This window comes from Berghia stephanieae, chromosome 2 (genome assembly GCF_034508935.2).
Source record: "Berghia stephanieae isolate SIO BIC M18660-M18661 chromosome 2, UCSD_Bste_1.3, whole genome shotgun sequence".
NCBI lineage: Eukaryota > Metazoa > Mollusca > Gastropoda > Nudibranchia > Aeolidiidae > Berghia > Berghia stephanieae.
This window is the reverse complement of record NC_088361.1, coordinates 123,657,565-123,675,212: the sequence shown is the minus strand read 5'-3', so window position 1 is coordinate 123,675,212 and position 17,648 is coordinate 123,657,565. Positions and strand designations below refer to the sequence as shown.

Here is a 17,648-nt window from a genome sequence, read left to right as displayed (position 1 = left end):
AATTAAAATGAATGTATATGAGCTCACACGAATGAGTGTATGTTAGGTAGATAAGATTTAAACATTTCATTCACAATCATAAGCTGTCTTAAACATGGTGCTAAGATCAGCAATGCCAATACTGTATGTCTTTGGAAAGCCTACATGATACATTTGTCAGCTCGCAAGCCCAGTGTCGTGTGGAGTTGTCGGCAGACATATCATCTCCTTCCACAGTGTTGGTTGATCATTATCCTTATAGTCATCATCACTACCACTACTACATCATCAACGCCACCACTACAAACACAACCACCATCACCACAAAACAACAGACACATCGTCATCGTCAACGAAACGCAAAATAATAATAGTAATACTTTTTTTTGTAATAAATAAATAATAATAATAAAAAATAAATTTTAAGAAAATAATAATGTAGTTTATTTATAATTGGCGCCCAATCCTCTGTACAATAAAGCTCTAGGCCCGAAGGCTACTACTGCAAATAACTGAAATGAATGATATCTACTAGTAGGTATCCCAAACTACCGCTGTGTGGCAGGCGAATTTGCCGGGATCGATCAAAAAGTGGGGTGTTAATATCTGTCTCTCTCTCTCTTGAATTAAACTTTATTTAATAAAAAAAAGGATAATATTATATTTCAATATTTGCTCTACAAGATGAGCTAAATATTTAAACTGTTCAAGCTATGTGAACTTTTTAACAGCTATTCAAAAACGCCCTCATAAAGAGATCCGATTGCAAATTTTCGCTGTGAAAACTGCGTACCGATCGACCGAAATTCGGGTCTCGTCACAAGATCTGCTCGCGCTAAAAGCTGAACGGACCAACAGCTGTGAAATCAAGTGTGGGAGAATCTCCTTTTAATGCCCTTTCGTGTGGTGTAATTTTTTCGTTTATAAACACAACAAAAATATTATTAAAATTTAACTGAATTTGCCCTATTTTTGACTGAAAATTTGACTCTCTTAACGGTTAATAAACGGCGAAAAAATTACACCATAAAAATCTGCAGCATTTGAAGGCTATAATATCAAAAATCCAGCATGCTGGCTTGATTCAACACATAGCGCCATCTTTAAAAGCAAAGCCTTTGTTTCCGCTTTCTCTTTCTTTCTCTCCTACCGTCCGACGCGTGAGTTGATACACTGCCGGTGACCGAGACCGATTGTAAGGAGTGACAAACGTTTCCAAACAGCCATCTAGAATAGTCAAAAGTGTTTCAATTATGGACATGGACTTACTTGAATTATGTGGTAAGTAAATCTTATTGTTTTTTATTTTATTATGATCGGTGTTTGAGTAGATCGAAGCTTTTCTCTATCTTGTCTTAATCTTATCATGATACTGTTTGCTCCACTCACTTTTCTGAATTAATGGATAATGTTTGTATTCGTGTTCATTCATGAAGGCTATTATTATTATTATTATTATTATTATTATCATGATTATTATTATTATTATTATTATCGGAGCCCACCGATCGCTAAGAATGAACGTGTCATCATTATCACTGATACTTCTAGATGAAAAATAAAATAATAGAAACTGGTCGTGTCAGTGTCCGTCCTGACTGCTAGACTTGTGCTTGTGATTGTGAGTCCTACTAGTACTAGGAAATGGAAAGTATCACACTATCGACGTCAGAGTCTAGTTGTTTCTCAAATTTCTGAAATTTAGATTAATTAAGTCAAGCTCATTCATTAAGAAATTATTGACAATTGGGACGAAATCTGGTGCACATTGTTTGATCTTATAATAATAATCTTAACAGGACGGCTCCATTCTTCATCAGGTGTCATCAATGAGTGGTATCTAACTTGTTTGTTTTTCAATCGTTTTTTTAAGATCCAGTTTCACCCATGCCATGATTGATGGAACTATTACTATTATACTATAGTGACTCAAAACTCCAGTTTAAATTTAACTTTTAACCTTTTACTGTATAGACTACTTGGTAGAAAAGCTTGTTTTTATTGGATGCTATGGGATTGACTTGGTGATGGTTGCTTGTTTATAATATCAGTTTTAGATTTATATTAAATTCTTGAATCCTGCCTATTTGAATTTGACAGTTGAGTTTTGATAGATAGTGTTGATGGTAATGAGTAATCATTTAGCGCGTTGAGCTTGTTGAAATACGGGGGAAGGCGGTGTATAGAAACTATTTATTATTATTATCACATCTCAAATAAGTTTGAACATTTTAATTCTCCATTTTCAGATGACGAACAAATGAGTCGTCTCAGGGCTTCATTTTTGATGAAGGGGGAAAGGTCGTAGACCTGCACTCCCACCTGTGCAAGTGACACCTGTTTGTCCAGCTTTATCATCTGCGCTTTGAAGCCAAAACGACAGTGTCTGAGGTAAGGTTTCTATGAATATATGACACATCTGTTTTCGTTGTCACAGGCCACCATTATATTTTTTTGATAAATATTTTGGTTGTTTTTGATGTTTTTTACTGCGCTAATATTATCAGTACAGTGAGGCTAAACCAGCTTATGATTTGATTTTTTTGTTGTAAAACACAAGGTCCCGCTATGGAGTTTTCAGATTCATATAAGTTCATGATGGTTGCTAGTAGATTTTATTGTTAACATGTATGGCTGAGTTTATTTGGGTTTGTAGTTACAAGTGACTGAGTGACATAGACAAGTAAAAGACGTGTTTATGGCTCTTTTTATGATATAATTTAAGCATGCCTGCAACAGTCAGCAATTAGCAATGGGCCATGTGCTGTTGGTATAATAGCGCTAGTTGAAAAGGTCTTTACTAGGTTAGACAAGACTAGATGTTTGCTATGGAATACAATTAGATTCTAAACCATCCCTGTGTTCCTCTCTCGAGCAAAGTATATTAATTTTTTCATACCTAATCCTTATCTTTTTTTAAACTTGTTGGATTCTGATGTATTATCAAGGGTTATCTTTTTGTATAAGATTCTATTTTTTTTCTGTTCTAATATACTAATGCATTAGTTATAAGCCCTTCAATATTTTCTGGTTATTTTTTCCCTTCTAGGTGGAACAATGGTTCTCCAAATTAAGTCCAGACTCGAAGTTATCCTGTCAATAGTATCTGGCGAAAAATTTTGAAGGTGGTGAAGGCGGCAAAAGGGAAAGATAAAACGTTTTTGAATGCACCTGTGGATCTTCACCACATCAGTGATGCCCTCAATGCCATTGGTGTAGACATGACATTGGAGAAGAACAATTTTAAAAAGACTGTTGTGTCAAAGGAAATTGCTGTGGACCTCGGCAATTTTCTCCTGAAACATGGACATACTTATGGAGACTTCCATAAATTTCTAGGAGACATATCGTCTTCTCCTGTAATTTGCACGAGAGAGAAGTTGCGAGGCATGTATCTCGCTGCAGAAACAAAGAAGGGGAAGCTGATAAAAAATATCAGCAGGGACCCAGCAGCACTTCAGGCATGGCTCAGGAAACCCTTCTTTCCCTGTCATCTGACGGAAATTCAGCTAAACTCTCCTCCTGCCACAGCCACAAAGCCACCCTCGTCATCGCCACCACAACCACCCCCACTGTCATCTACTGTTGACTGGCCAGCACTGTCCTCAGCCAACCGTTTTATTTCCTTCATCTGTACTACCATCATCGAGTCAACCTTCTACTTCTACTAAGATTCTCAGCTCACCACCACCGTCGTCTACTGTTGACTGGCCAGCACTGAGTCCTCACCAACCGTTTTATTTCCTTCATCTGTACTACCATCATCAAGTCAACCTTCTACTTCTACTAAGATTCTCAGCTCACCACCACCGTCGTCTACTGTTGACTGGCCAGCACTGAGTCCTCAGCCAACCGTTTTATTTCCTTCATCTGTACTACCATCATCAAGTCAACCTTCTACTTCTACTAAGATTCTCAGCTCACCACCACCACCACCATCGTCCTGCATTTCTACTGTATCTGGTTCTACCCCTCATCTCTCCACGAATATTCTCGGAATGTGTCCACACCTGATTCATGTTCAGCACCACTACCATCATCGTCATTCACTTTTGGTTCTACCCCTCTACCCTCTACGTCTGTTTCTACTCAGAATCCAGCCAAACCTGAATGTACCCCTGCATTGATCACTTCTGTTTTATTGCCAGAATCTTTTTCAGAGTCCCACATCCCACTTTCTTCCACAATTGTTAATGTTGACCATGTTAGAAGATTATCAAAGTCTGTCTCTTCCAAAAAATTGTTTTCATCTATAAAGTCGATTCATCAGAATGTAATATTTTAAAGAAAGAAATTTTAAATTTAAAATTAAAGAACAAAACTTATGTCCGATAGAGCGGCAAATATGAAACTTTTAAATAAAAAAATTCATGAATGGCGTAAGAGTGTTTTGCATGATGAGGATATAGACGGTCTATGTACACATTTTTTGTATTGTAACGCGCATTTTTTGCTTGGTCTATCTAAAGCTGTTGAGAGTGCTGTGTTAGAATTTGAGATGGATGTAATTAAAGAGGGGGGTTCACTTGGGAGGGACAGTCAGCAAAAGTTTAATCATTTTCAGTCTAGTATTGGTAAAGAAAGTGCAGCCTTACGTGCTATAAGACTAACTGCAGAAGTATTGGGACCTCGGGGGGATGAGAAAAATGGGGCAAGGGAAGAATGGCTAAATTATTGTGAAGCTAATAATATTAAGTCTCAGTTTTGCAGTTTTAGAAGTAATCGTTTCAATAATATATTTGAAAATGATCATGCTCTTTTGTACCATCATAAACATGTTCTTGATTTTCTAGAAAATGAAGTTTCAGGTGACAATTTAAAGCTTCAAAGTATTGTTGCAGATTTGAGGGATAGTAGGGTAATTTCTTTAGTTGCTGCTATTTCACTGTTTAATCTGACTAACACTGGGCCATACTGGGAGTTGACGAAAAGTAAAATTCCTTATGGGTAATTCCCCTCTTATGTCAAAAAGATTGATGTTATTTTTGAGAAATTTATTTGTTAAGGATGATTACTGATGATGAAGCAGAGGCATCTTTTTTGTCAACTGCTGTCAAACGAAGAAGGGTTTCAGATTCTGATGTTGATTGAATAACACTATGAGATTAAATTCAAGCTTCAGATTAATTACAAAACCAGATAGAATGGACATTTCAGGTTTCTCCTTTGTCAACAAACAGTATGAACCAAACAGTATAGATGATGTGGTAGTGCCGTTAAGTTGAATGCGTTTGTTGGTAAAGGGGAAACACGAAACATCCATTCTTCTATCTGTTTTTATAATTAAATTGAAGCTTACATTCAATTTCACATTATTTATCGCTTCGAGTAGCAACATTTACATTATATTGATTAATGAAATTATGTATCTATTTCCATCACTTTACATTTGATCAGTGACATGCTTTGTTTAAACAATTGTTGTTTCTCATAATTATGTAGCTTTTCTGATTATTACATATGTTTTATTTACTCATCATGTTTAGCGTCAAGCAAGATGGCTTTCTATTATTTCAACATTTTTAACACGTCTGAGTGTACTTAAACACTTTAATAGTTTTTTTTTACCTGGAAGTTCGTATTCATACAGTAAGGGAGTCCAATATAATGTCTATTTCTATTTAAACATTTTATAGATGCATTTAAAATGTGTATAGTGGAGAGCCAATGATAACCCTTATACTCATACTGATGTTGGGCTATTAGACCATAATAATAATAGCAATATTATTATAGTCCGTGTTTAGATTAATCTTTATCATTTATAGGCTATGTGGATATGATCAGCTTCCAGAGTCCGCGTATGTATAATCTGTTATTAGATATATTGGACTCCCTGTATGAATATGAACTTCCGGGTAAAAAAACATATTAAAGTGTTTAAGTACACTCAGGCGTGTTAAAAATGTTGAAATAATAGAAAGCCATCTTGCTGACGCTCAACATGATGAGTAACAAGAGCGCTAAGATAGGTTTGCCCGGTGTCTGTGCATTTATATGCATTAAAGCGTGTCCTTATACCGTTGCCTTAGATATATAAACTAAAATGTGTTAGGGCAGGGCGTTGAATTTTAGGCTGATTGTCTCAGAATATGTACGTATGGATAGGTATAAATTTTCATGTTCATGGGTTGCATTGGATATTGTATGCTTTTGTGTACTGACTTTTTTGTCTAATGTTTTTATTTATTTATTTTATTTGATCGACTGTGCGCCACCAGTAGGTGCAGCATTAACTTCCATTATTGTGTTAGGTCGTGGTATGAATTTTTGACTTTTCCCCCCTTTTTGACATATATTTCTGTTGATTTTCGAGAGTTTAAATCTTGATTTCTTCTCATAACTCTGTTTTTGTCATTCTTATTACGAAAAGGACATAAAATTTGGATTCCCCATCCCTCAAATCATTTGTATGTGAAGTTTCATAGCCATATCTCATCATTTAAATTTTTTGTAGCGGAAACACTGTTTATTTCTCAAAATGTCTTCCTTTGGCGATTTCGGCCTTTTTTCGAATTTTGAGACGTAAAATCTCAGTAATTATTGCCTCTATCTCTCTGAAAAAACTTGGGCTTACTGTCTGGTGCCAGTTCTAAGGCTCAGATAAGTTTCATCCCTTAATTTAGATTACTGACGAGTCTGCAAAGTGCCGAAGATGGTACATCTGGCGATTTCGGTGAAATTATTTTCACGCGGGTCATGTTTTTTCTTGATTTTGATGCTGTATAGTAACTGAATTATACTAGGTGAATATTTGTTTGAGTATTTTTCTTATTCTCTATGTCCATGGCTTGCGATTGCTTGCAAATTATTCAATTTTGTTATTATTTTGTTTGTTTTGATGCACCTTAAACTTGCTGTTTGGTAGCATGTTCTGTTGGTGTACGAAAATTACAAGTTATTAAATAAATAAAAAATTCGTAACTTTTTTATTTGTTGTCCGATTTTAATCATTTAAAGACTGTTGTTCATGGTTTGACAATCTGTATTTGTTCAATTCAAAATAACAGCAGTTTTCTGCAGTTGAAATTTTAGTTTGGGATACCTACTACTAGTTGCAGTACTACTGTGAACAACAAATACGAACGCTATCTACTATTCACAGTACTACTGCGAATATAGGAAATCATTATCCACAGTAGTACTGCGTAGAGGTCGCCTAATGTAAATGCATCGAGTCATGGCTTTATTGGCAAACTGAGAATTTCAACTCAAATCGTCACTCTCTTTTTCTCATTTTTAGTCCGTCAAATTAATGTGTTTGGTATCAAGTTAAATCTCAAATCTTTAAAAATATGTTAATGCTTTTTTCATAGGATTTGCTGTTATTTCATAGCTTTGAGTTGAAGAAGAGGAGTAAACTCCTATTTTAGTACCGGCACTCTGCTACTTGAACAACATAACTGAGAGCCGTCTTTTCTCACTGCTCGACTGATCGCGCCAGCGCTATTAATAGTAATGTCAATGGCAGCATCAGAAAGGAAATTTTTCAAAGTTTGAAATTTCAAGTTAAAAACTTTTAAATTGATAAAAAAATTTGGACGATTCTGGTATCAAAAGAAAATTTTAAATCTCAGCTTTAAAATGATGTATACGAAAGCAAAATTTATAGCTTTGCGCTCACCAGCCAACTGAAAACGAAACTAAAACTACAACATTTGCCGTATTCACTTCACTCATATGCCGCGCAGGCAAGGGGCATGATCGCTGATATTTTGTAACTTCGCGTTGAAATTGACAATTTTGGCTTTGTCTGGTACTTTGGGGACAAATTCTTTCTATGATACTTAGAGTTGATCTCAGGAAAAAAATACACATAGTTTATAAAAAGATGTCTATTGTTAGAAAGTTTCAGGGGTCTGGCTTTATTATTTCTGAAAATACATTTTGAAAACGGACAAAAGGTTGCTTTCAAAGCAGACCAAATTTGGGGGATTTTCTACAAATTTCGAAATAGCATATATCTTTTTAAATTTTTAACCGATTTTAAATATTTTTGTACCATTTATTTTAATCAAGTAAAAAAAGTTCTACCTAGCCTATTGAATGCAACTTAAACTAAAGACAATAATTATATAATCTAGGCACTTTGATAAAATTTTCAAACTCAAAATATCTTAATTTGACCCAGTCAGGGGGATGGGACTTGAAAAAACATAAAATTTGATACCTTATTTGTTTCTCTACGACTTACGGTTCCAGAGTTATTTATATTTTTCTGTTGACATTTTTTGTCAATTTTACAGAGAGAATCTGTGATCTCACTGCTGCCTCAAAACCAGCATCTCGCGGCTATCGGGAAATTTTGAGTTTTGCAGTCAACATGGCCCACTTATTGTTTTCAGTAATTTTGTTTCAATGAAGTTTCAATTTAAAAATAAATGGCAAGTGTTAGGTATCATTTTAAAGTTCAGAAAATAAGCTTTATTTTCATATAAATCATTTTCATGTATGAAAAGTATGGACAAAATTAAGGATAAATGAAAATGGAAAAAAATGAGGTTTTTGTAAAAAAAAAAGTGGGGTTGATGGCGGAAAAAATAAAATAATGAGCGAGTGTATCAATTTTGATTAAATTTGGCAGAGATGTTCTTCAATTGATTGTCTATCGATGTATGAAGTATAATTAAAATGTATCCATAATTTAAAAAGTTCTTATAAGTCAAAATTTGATAAATTTTTATTTCAATAGCTTTCTGAGAAATACAATCAGGAATTAAGAATAAAATATACCGTTAGAAAGCTTGTTTTGTGCCCTTTGAAATGATACCAACATTAGTCACATAGGTGACCAAAACATTAAAGGGCCAAAAATAAAGTTCCAAAAAACGAGTTTCACCTTCTTACAGTGAGCCTATCGGCGGCCACTGAACTGGAGTTATCAAAGTGCCTATATAATCTAAATCTAAATTTGGATTTTCTGTACCTACTCCATATTGACTGTTTTAACCATTTTTCTATGACACGCAATTTCTGGCTAACCATTATAAATAGAAAAAAAAACCAAGGACTAGGACTGCTTTCATTCACAATACTTCACAAAACAAAATTAAAATGGCGACGGGAAACCAAAACAATGGTCATATCATTAGGAAAGTTTAAACTTTCACCAATCTATCAAGGTTTGTTTTTAAAATGCTACTAGATATTGACAAATTGATAAAATAAACGCATGACAATGACAACAGATCCACTGTGACAGAAATTCTTAGGCCAAGGCTAAGCGCCAGGAGGAGCTTTCCGTGACGTAAGGTCTCCCCCGCCAACTCAAGGACTCACTACTACTCCTTGGCAATTGACTGAATCACATTTCCAAAAATAAATTTTGCAGAAATTATCGAGTTTTGAGCAGGGATTTATAGCAGATATAACAACTTTTTATTTCCTGGATTCAAATTCTAAAACCAAAAGACTTGATTATGGACTCAGGGCCAGGGTCGCTTGCCGCTTGGTATGACGCCTGATTTTTCAACCCGGAGGGGGAATGACTTCGATTTGAATTCAAAACATTCACTAAAGTTACAAAAATAAAAAATGGTGAGCAATCCTGGACTACACAAACTAATGCTTAACAATGACGTTTATATTGCCTTACCACATAAAACAGAATAATTATTATTTGTTTGTTCCTTGGTTGTTACAAATAACATTGCATCGACAATGATGAAAAAAGGAACACAGAGCCGGAAGTTTTGTTGCTGTTGTATTGAGTTAGGTACTATATTTAGACCAAGTAGTTCATAGCAACACAAAGTTGGTATTTTAATTTCAAACCAAAGAAATATTATCTTTATATTCTGTGCCAATAACGTATGATTTCGGAAATTCGAAGAAGTAATAAGATTATTTTACCTACATGATGACGAAAATAAACTTTTGCACATTACATTTGAATAAATCCTTACGCGTGAACCATACGTTAAAAAAAGAACTCACGAATTTAACGAAACAAAACATTTGGCATGGCTTGGCCTAGAAGTTCGATCAAGGCCAAGGCCCTTATAACTTAACCCCCCCCCCCCCCCCCGCAACGCGCACACACACACGCACGCACACACGCAAACACGTCTATGAAACAGAAAGAAAATAATATAAGGAGAAAAAAAATCATTACCTTTGCATGGAGTGGCTCCCAATTCCACACTTTTTCAAATGCGCGAAGTAGATTTATTACCCTTCGGTATACATTCTGTGTACATAATAATATTACAATATCTTGTACGGAGAGGGGGTTGGGGGAGTAAATAACAATAAAATATTTTTCGTCTACACCAATATTCGTCTATCTTAATTCAGTTGATTCACATTGGGCACTGGTTCACTAAAGATATGGACAATTAAACCACTTGAATGGTTTCCCGCGTGTTGCCTGACGATCATTATGATCATTATGAGGTACATGCGTATGATTGTTTTGTTTGTTTATGTTTTAACGCTCCCTTTTAAATAGTTTGTTCGAATCAAAGCGTTCCAAACAAAGAATAAATTGTTCTCGTTATATGAAATAATCTTGCAGCAACATAGATAAGAGCACTATAGTCCGTTGACGCGAATATCTCGACAACCTTCTGATGGATTTTAATGATAATTGGCTCGAACACTAGAATTATTAGTGACTTAAGCCAATTTTTTTTGGGGCATCCGTCACAGTGTCATACTTTGGGACTTTTCTTCTTTCCGGGTCTGGGAAGATTGGACTTTTGGAGGGTTACGTTAACAGTATTATACACAGTGAATTATGTTGTGATTACGATCGCTGAACTCCCCACAGACATCGCTGCTAACGGCCTGAGTGCGTGGGAGATTGTGAGTAAAGAGAGTTTTCAATACTCAATTATGCGCTGAGCAAGGTTCGAACCCAGGACCTTCCGATCCGAAAACGAGTGTCATACCACATGACCACATAGCCGCACATATTCTACGATAATATATAGAAGATATTAAATGTAATTTTTTTCCTCCGTGCCCCCCCCCCCCCACTATCATCACGTTCGTTGATCGGACAACTATACTTGTAAATAAATAAATAAATAATAACAACAACAACAACAACAATAAAAATAATAATAATAATAATAATAATAATAATAATAATAATAATAATAATAATAATAATAATAATAATAATAATACAAGGGTAGATTGAAAACGTCTTCGATGCCGCTCTTGTATTTTCAAAACTAAAATAGATGATACGAAATTGACAAAGGTATCAAAACAAAGCTTAGTTTATGTGCTTTTCGTTTGTCGAAGAGGAATTCACGTGGCAAACTTCGTCACCACGAGTCACCTTCACCTGCAACTCGCCATCCCTGTCAAAATGTGTCTCCTTGAGGTGCCTCTTAAGTCTTAGGGACCGTTCTTTAATTACGTCAGCTTAAGAGGGGGGAGGGGGGGGGGGTTCATGAGAAAGCTGACTATGGGGTGGGGGGGGGGGGGGGGGTTAAAATTGAGGTGAAAAAAGCTGACGTCATTAAAGAACGGTCCCTTACGAAAAGAAAAAAAGTCTGAGCTAAATCAGAGCTGTAAGAAGAGCTTCAAGGAAACTTTCTCTTTCAGTGTGAGCATTATCGGTATCCATCAAGCAAATACCTTTGTGTAACCCAAGATTTCTCAAGCGATGTGTGCAACTCTTCCCTATGAAATTCCAAGCCTTTGCGAAATGTTTAAATTGTTCTATCTGACGATTGGCTCAGTTAAGTTTGCCAATGTGTTCTAGATTTGCTTCGCTCGATGCAGTTTGAGGTCGACCTTTGCAAGTCTGTTCATTAATGAGCAGTGTAGACAGCATCGGTGAGTCACCGTAAATACATTTCAGCTGTATGAATGTTTACAGGTGCACATCTCTCTGCAGTAGTAAGGAACTCAGTCACAGCACTCTGTTTATTGCATTCATTTTTGGTGTGATTTCCTTGACCGGCATGTCGAGGTAGGGGTTCTTCAAATAATGAATGAATATGGCTGCGCAGTATCTATGGGCGCTTGCCGTAAATGTGTGCGTTACTTCGAGTTTGCCAATCTGTTTTTATTATCCAGTTCGTAATTTGCTTCATAAATCTCTGTCTAGTACAAGTGTTCTTAGCTTTAGAATGTCATCATGTGTGTTAAGGTGCTGAGGCAGTTGGATGTTTCCTTGAAATGTTGAAATAAGTAATCTTCGGTTGTTGTTTCTAAATGTATGTTATATTTTTTTTTGAGATCTTGATTCAATGTTGTTGGAAGTGAAGTTGGTGTCCGCCCTCTGCATTTGGCTCCTTGTTTGAAGTAATCATTCATTGAGGTTTGTGCTGGAATATTTTCATCTCGTCGGAGCACGTGTCCGAACAGTTTCCATTTTTGTTTCTTTATACGCGTTTGTTTGTTTGTTTTTAAGGGTTTTCTGGCACTTGCGACACATTAAGGTCATATCAGCGCCAGTATAAAAGGAAGATAATGGGATAGTAAAAAGTTCTAGATTTGCAATTAAAGCACCCAAGAAAAGGTAAGACAAAGGGGAATTGGTTCAAATTAGAAACAGGTGTAGATTCCAAGAGCACACTATCAAAGCACTTGGTTTGAGATCACTAAAAGTCTCATCCAGACATAAGCACAGGTCCCCACTAAGAGGAATACACTCAAATATTTTACAAATCATATATTATAATATAAATAAAGCATAATACAGAGAGATGATTTGCAAGGAAAAAAATATCTCCCAAAACTGTTTTTTGTTTTTAAGGGTTTTACGGCCCTTGCAACACATTACGGTCATATCAGTGCCAGTGAAAAGGAAGAAAATGGGATAGTAAAAAGCTCTAGAATTACAATTATAGCATCCAAGAATAAGGCAGACAAAGGGGAATTTGTTAAAATAGGGAACAGGTGTAGATTCCAAGAGCACACTATCAATGTACTTAGTTTGAGACCACCTAAAAGTCTCATCCAGACACAAGCACAGGTCCCTACCTACTAAGAGGAAAACTCCCAAATGTTTACAAATATATAGTACATAAACAAAACATAATACAGTGCATAACAGAGAGATGATTTACAAGGGAAAAAAAATATCATCTCCCAAAATTAATTATACATTTGACTGTTTCCCTCCCAGCCAGGGTCTATCTGGCCAGCGCCAGGACAAAACCAAGTAATCTCATTCCAAGACAAAGACAGAAAACATGTTGGAAAACAGACACAGGGGGATAGAAGACACAGTATGTACCTCCCTGCCCACTATGGGAGGTCAGGAACCCCACCCAGCATCTCCCAAAACTAACTATACATTTGACTGTTTCCCTCTCAGCCAAGACCAGGACAAAACCAAGTAATCTCATTCCAAGACAAAGACAGAAAGCAAGTTGGGGACAGAAGACGCAGTAAGTCCATCCCTGCCCACTATGGGAGGTCAGGAACCCCACCCAGTCTTTATACGCATACTGACTGGTTGTACTCTGTTATATACATCCTCATTACTGATTTTGTCTGGCCAATATACCCCAATAAATCGTCTCAATTGTTTGCGATCGAGTCCAGGGTGTCCAAATTATTATTATTATTATTTTTTGTAAGACCCTACGTACAACAGTTGTACATAAGAATTGGCAGCACTAGCGCTTCGTAGAGGCGTATTCTGTTATTTTCATTAATGATGTTCGTCCTGTTCCAAACGTTGTGTAGTTCTCTGAATGCAGTTTGAGCTAGCATTTTTCTCCTATTGATGTCTTCATTCTCATTCATCAAGTTTTCAAGTTTTCTTACACTTTTCCATTCCGCTTGTTTCTTGTTAACCACTGTAATTTCTGTTTTGGATTCGTTGACCTTTAGATTCCAATGTCGCAGAGTAAGTGATATTATTGGTATGTGCTGCTTTTTTTTTTTTTGTTTGTTTGTTGCTTTAGGTCTCTTCCAACACAATTGAGGTTATATGAGAGACCGCTGAAACAAAAAAACAAGCAATCCAACAAAAATAGTACAAATGTAAATCAAAATCATAACCTAAAGATATCATAAGCTAAATTATAAATAACGAAGAACAAACAGGCAGAAGATTTACAGAAAAAAAATATCCCCTGTCAAAAATACAATCACAAACCAAAGAAGCAGGATAGGCTAGTAAAGAGAAGAAGAAACGACATCACTATCGGATCGTACACCCTTGCGAACAAAATAGGTATATGATTCAAGGGTGATGCTCCCATCCAACCACCCGCTATGTGCTGCTTCGTCAAGTCTGCTGTATCCAATATGATATCAACATCGTCTGCGTAAATCAGTTCGCGGGTAAGGATTTGAGGAATCGGGAGTTTTTGTCTTAATTCTTTTCGTGCTGCTTCCAAATATTATACGATAAATAAGATAAATTAAAAACAAGAAAAAGCAGCTAAAAGCAACAAAATTTGATGACCTAATAGACGAATAAATTACACACATTTTTTGTGTAGTTTTTACTGGTGAGTTTAACACGATCGGAAATAATCAATAGGCTTCAAGACTTTTCAATCAAGCCTAATAATAATAATAATAATAATAATAATAATAATAATAATAATAATAATAATAATAATAATAATAATAAAAAAAATCGATATTATAATTTTTCCACAGAGACAACGCTGTTAACAGTAAGGTACTCATTTTGCACCCGAGTTGGCAAGAGAATGTGAGTAGAAAGCCTTTTCCAAGGACTCAGCGAGGCTCAAATCCAGGACCTTTCGATTCGAAAGCCAGTATCATACCACAAACCCACATGGCCGCACAAACCCGTTTCACTAATCAAATGTGTCACATTGTAGACTAATGGCAAAAAGTCACATAGATAGAACTGAAGAGAGAGCAAGGAAATGGACTGACGTGTACATATTTGCAGGTCTGATACAATAACAGAATGCAGTCTTGGTCATTTAAACACGCTGTAATTGTTGTTTTGTTTTGTTTTAACGGTTTTACGCACTTGCAACACATTAAGGTATCAGCGCCAGTAAAAAGGGAGAAAATGGGATAGTAAAAAGTTCTAGAATTACAATTAAAGCACCCAAGAAAAGGTAAGACAAAGGGGAATTGCTTCAAATTAGAAGCAGGTGTAGATTCCAAGAGCACACTATCAAAGTACTTAGTTTGAGATCACTAAAAGTCTCATCCAGACACAAGCACAAGTCCCCACTAAGACGAACACACTCAAATGTTTTACAAATCATAAAAAAATATAAAGAAAAATAATACATTGCATAACAGAGAGATGATTTCTCCCAAAAATATAACTATACAAAATTCGACTGTTTCCCTCCAAGGACTACGGCCAAGGTCATGGCAAAACCAAGCAATTTCACTCCAAGACAAAGACAGAAAGCAATTGGAAAACAGATACAGGGGGATAGAAGACACAGCAAGTACCTCCCTGCCCACTATGGGAGGTCAGGAACCCCACCAGACGTTGTAATTGTAAAATACAATATTTTGCATGTCCATTACAACAATGAGCCAATAACTATTTGGCTTACTAGACCTGCAAATACATACACCACGATGTGGACTGATGTATGTTTTGTTTCTTTTTAAGGGTTTTACGGCGCTTGCAACACATTTAGGTCATATCAGCGCCAGTAAAAAGGAAGAAAATGGGATAGTAAAAAGTTCTAGAATTACAATTAAAGCACCCAAGAAAAAGTAAGACAAAGGGGAATTGAGAATGTTTTGTTTTTAAGGGTTTTACGGCACTTGCAACACATTTAGGTCATATCAGCGCCAGTAAAAAGGAAGACAATAAGATAGTAAAAAGTTATAGAAATACAATTAAAGTGGCCAAGAAAAGAGAAGACAAAAGGGGAATTGGTTCAAATAGGAAACAGATGTAGATTCCAAGAGCACACCATCAAAGCACTTAGTTTGAGATTACCTAAAAGTCTCATCCAGACAAAAGCACAGGTCCCCACTAAGAAGAATACACTCAAATGTTTTACAAATCGTATATACTATAAAGAAAACATAATACAATGCATAACAGAGAGATGATTTACAAGGAAAAAAATATCATCTCCCAAAACAATAACTATGCATTTGACTGTTTCCCTCCCAGTCAAGGTATCCGGCCAGGGCCAGGACAAAACCAAGTAATCTCATTCCAAGACAAAGACAGACAGCTAGTTGGAAAACAGATATAGGGGGATAGAAGACACAGTATGTACCTCCCTGCCCACTATGGGAGGCAGGAACCCCACCCAGGGGAATTGAGAACAAATAGGGATCAGATGTAGATTCCAAGAGCACACCACCAATGTACTTAGTTTGAAATCACCTACAAGTCTCATCCAGACACAAGCACAAAATCCAACAAAGAGGAACACACTCAAATGCTTACATTATACATTCAAAATAAAAAAAATAATAATACATAACAGAGAGATGATTTACAAGGAAAAAAATATCATCTCCCAAAACAATAACTGCATTTGACTGTTTCCCTCCCAGCTAGGATTCCGGCCAGTGCCAGGACAAAACCAAGTAATCTCATTCCGAGACAAAGACAGAAAGCATGTTGAATAACAGATATAAGGGGATAGAAGACACAGTATGTACCTCCCTGCCCGCTATGGGAGGTTGGACTGATGTAGAACCCATCAGTTCAATGCAATCAAGTTACCATATCCAATGGAGAATTCCACTCATCGCACACAAAGTAACATTTCAAGATTTCTTGAATGTAAATCAAAACACTTGAATGTAAATCAAAGCAATCTCATCTTTTACTTTCTCCCAGTAAATTAGTTTATTTCAGATTAGTATTTACAATCATTTAAAAACATCACATATGAATCTTATAATAAAATATTTGATTAGTCATATTTTTTGTGTTTGTGTGTATACTTTATTAATCCCTATGAAGGAAATTAATTTTGAGGGATAGGCACCTCTCTATATCACTAAAAGAACAGCACCTGCATGAGCTAAGGCACGGTGACTTGCTCAAAGAGAGATCGCAGCAGATGGGATAAGAATCATGAACCTTTTGATTAAGATGCCAAGACCATACTGCTGAGGCACAAGTCCCTTTATGTGACTCCTCTGCACTGACATTATAAGAATAACAAAAAAATTCAACACAAAACATGGTTATGAGTTAATTTGGAATTATAGTTGGACTAAAAACTGGTGTGTGTGTGTGTGTGTGTGTGTGTGTGCATTAAATTAGAGTGTTCTATCTATTGTTTTGTTGTTTGTTGTTTGTAAGGGTTTTCCGGCGCTCACAACACATTTAAGACATGTCAGCGCCAGTAAAAAGGAAGATCATTGGTTAGTAAAAACATTCTAGATGTACAATTAAAAGGACTAGAGGAAAACGTAAGACAGTGGAAATGGTTCAAATAAATAGGGAACAGATATGTAGATTCCAAGAGCACACTATCAGTGTACTTAGTTTGAGATCACCCAAAAGTCTAACCCTAACATCAGCACAAGATTGAGCTGAGCTTTGAGCTTTTTAAAATATATATAGTGCAATATCCACTAAATGTGATAAAAGCGCCTTACAAGGGGTCCCTGGTCAACAGCAACACTTAAGGGGGTAAGCGCTGGTCGTGAGGACGAATTCCACTAAAATTATCGAAAATGAGATTAGGGCACTTTTAGGTAATTCAACCTTACTTTAACACGCTGAAAACATTCAAAAGACTAATTTTGTACAAAAAAGTGCTTTA

General features: G+C 36.0%; 1 protein-coding gene across 4 annotated transcripts in view; it reads right to left on the bottom strand.

Annotated features, from left to right (window-relative positions):
• The window catches only part of LOC144966494 (uncharacterized), a 37,540-nt gene extending 27,865 nt beyond the window's left edge, over nucleotides 1–9,675 (bottom strand). For all 4 annotated transcript variants that reach the window (XR_013644227.1, XR_013644228.1, XM_078903101.1 and 1 more), the window contains exon 1: nucleotides 9,575–9,675. The gene's annotated coding sequence lies outside the window, so the exon portion shown is untranslated. The remainder of the gene's footprint in view (nucleotides 1–9,574) is intronic.
• Between the last annotated feature and the right edge of the window lie 7,973 nt (nucleotides 9,676–17,648).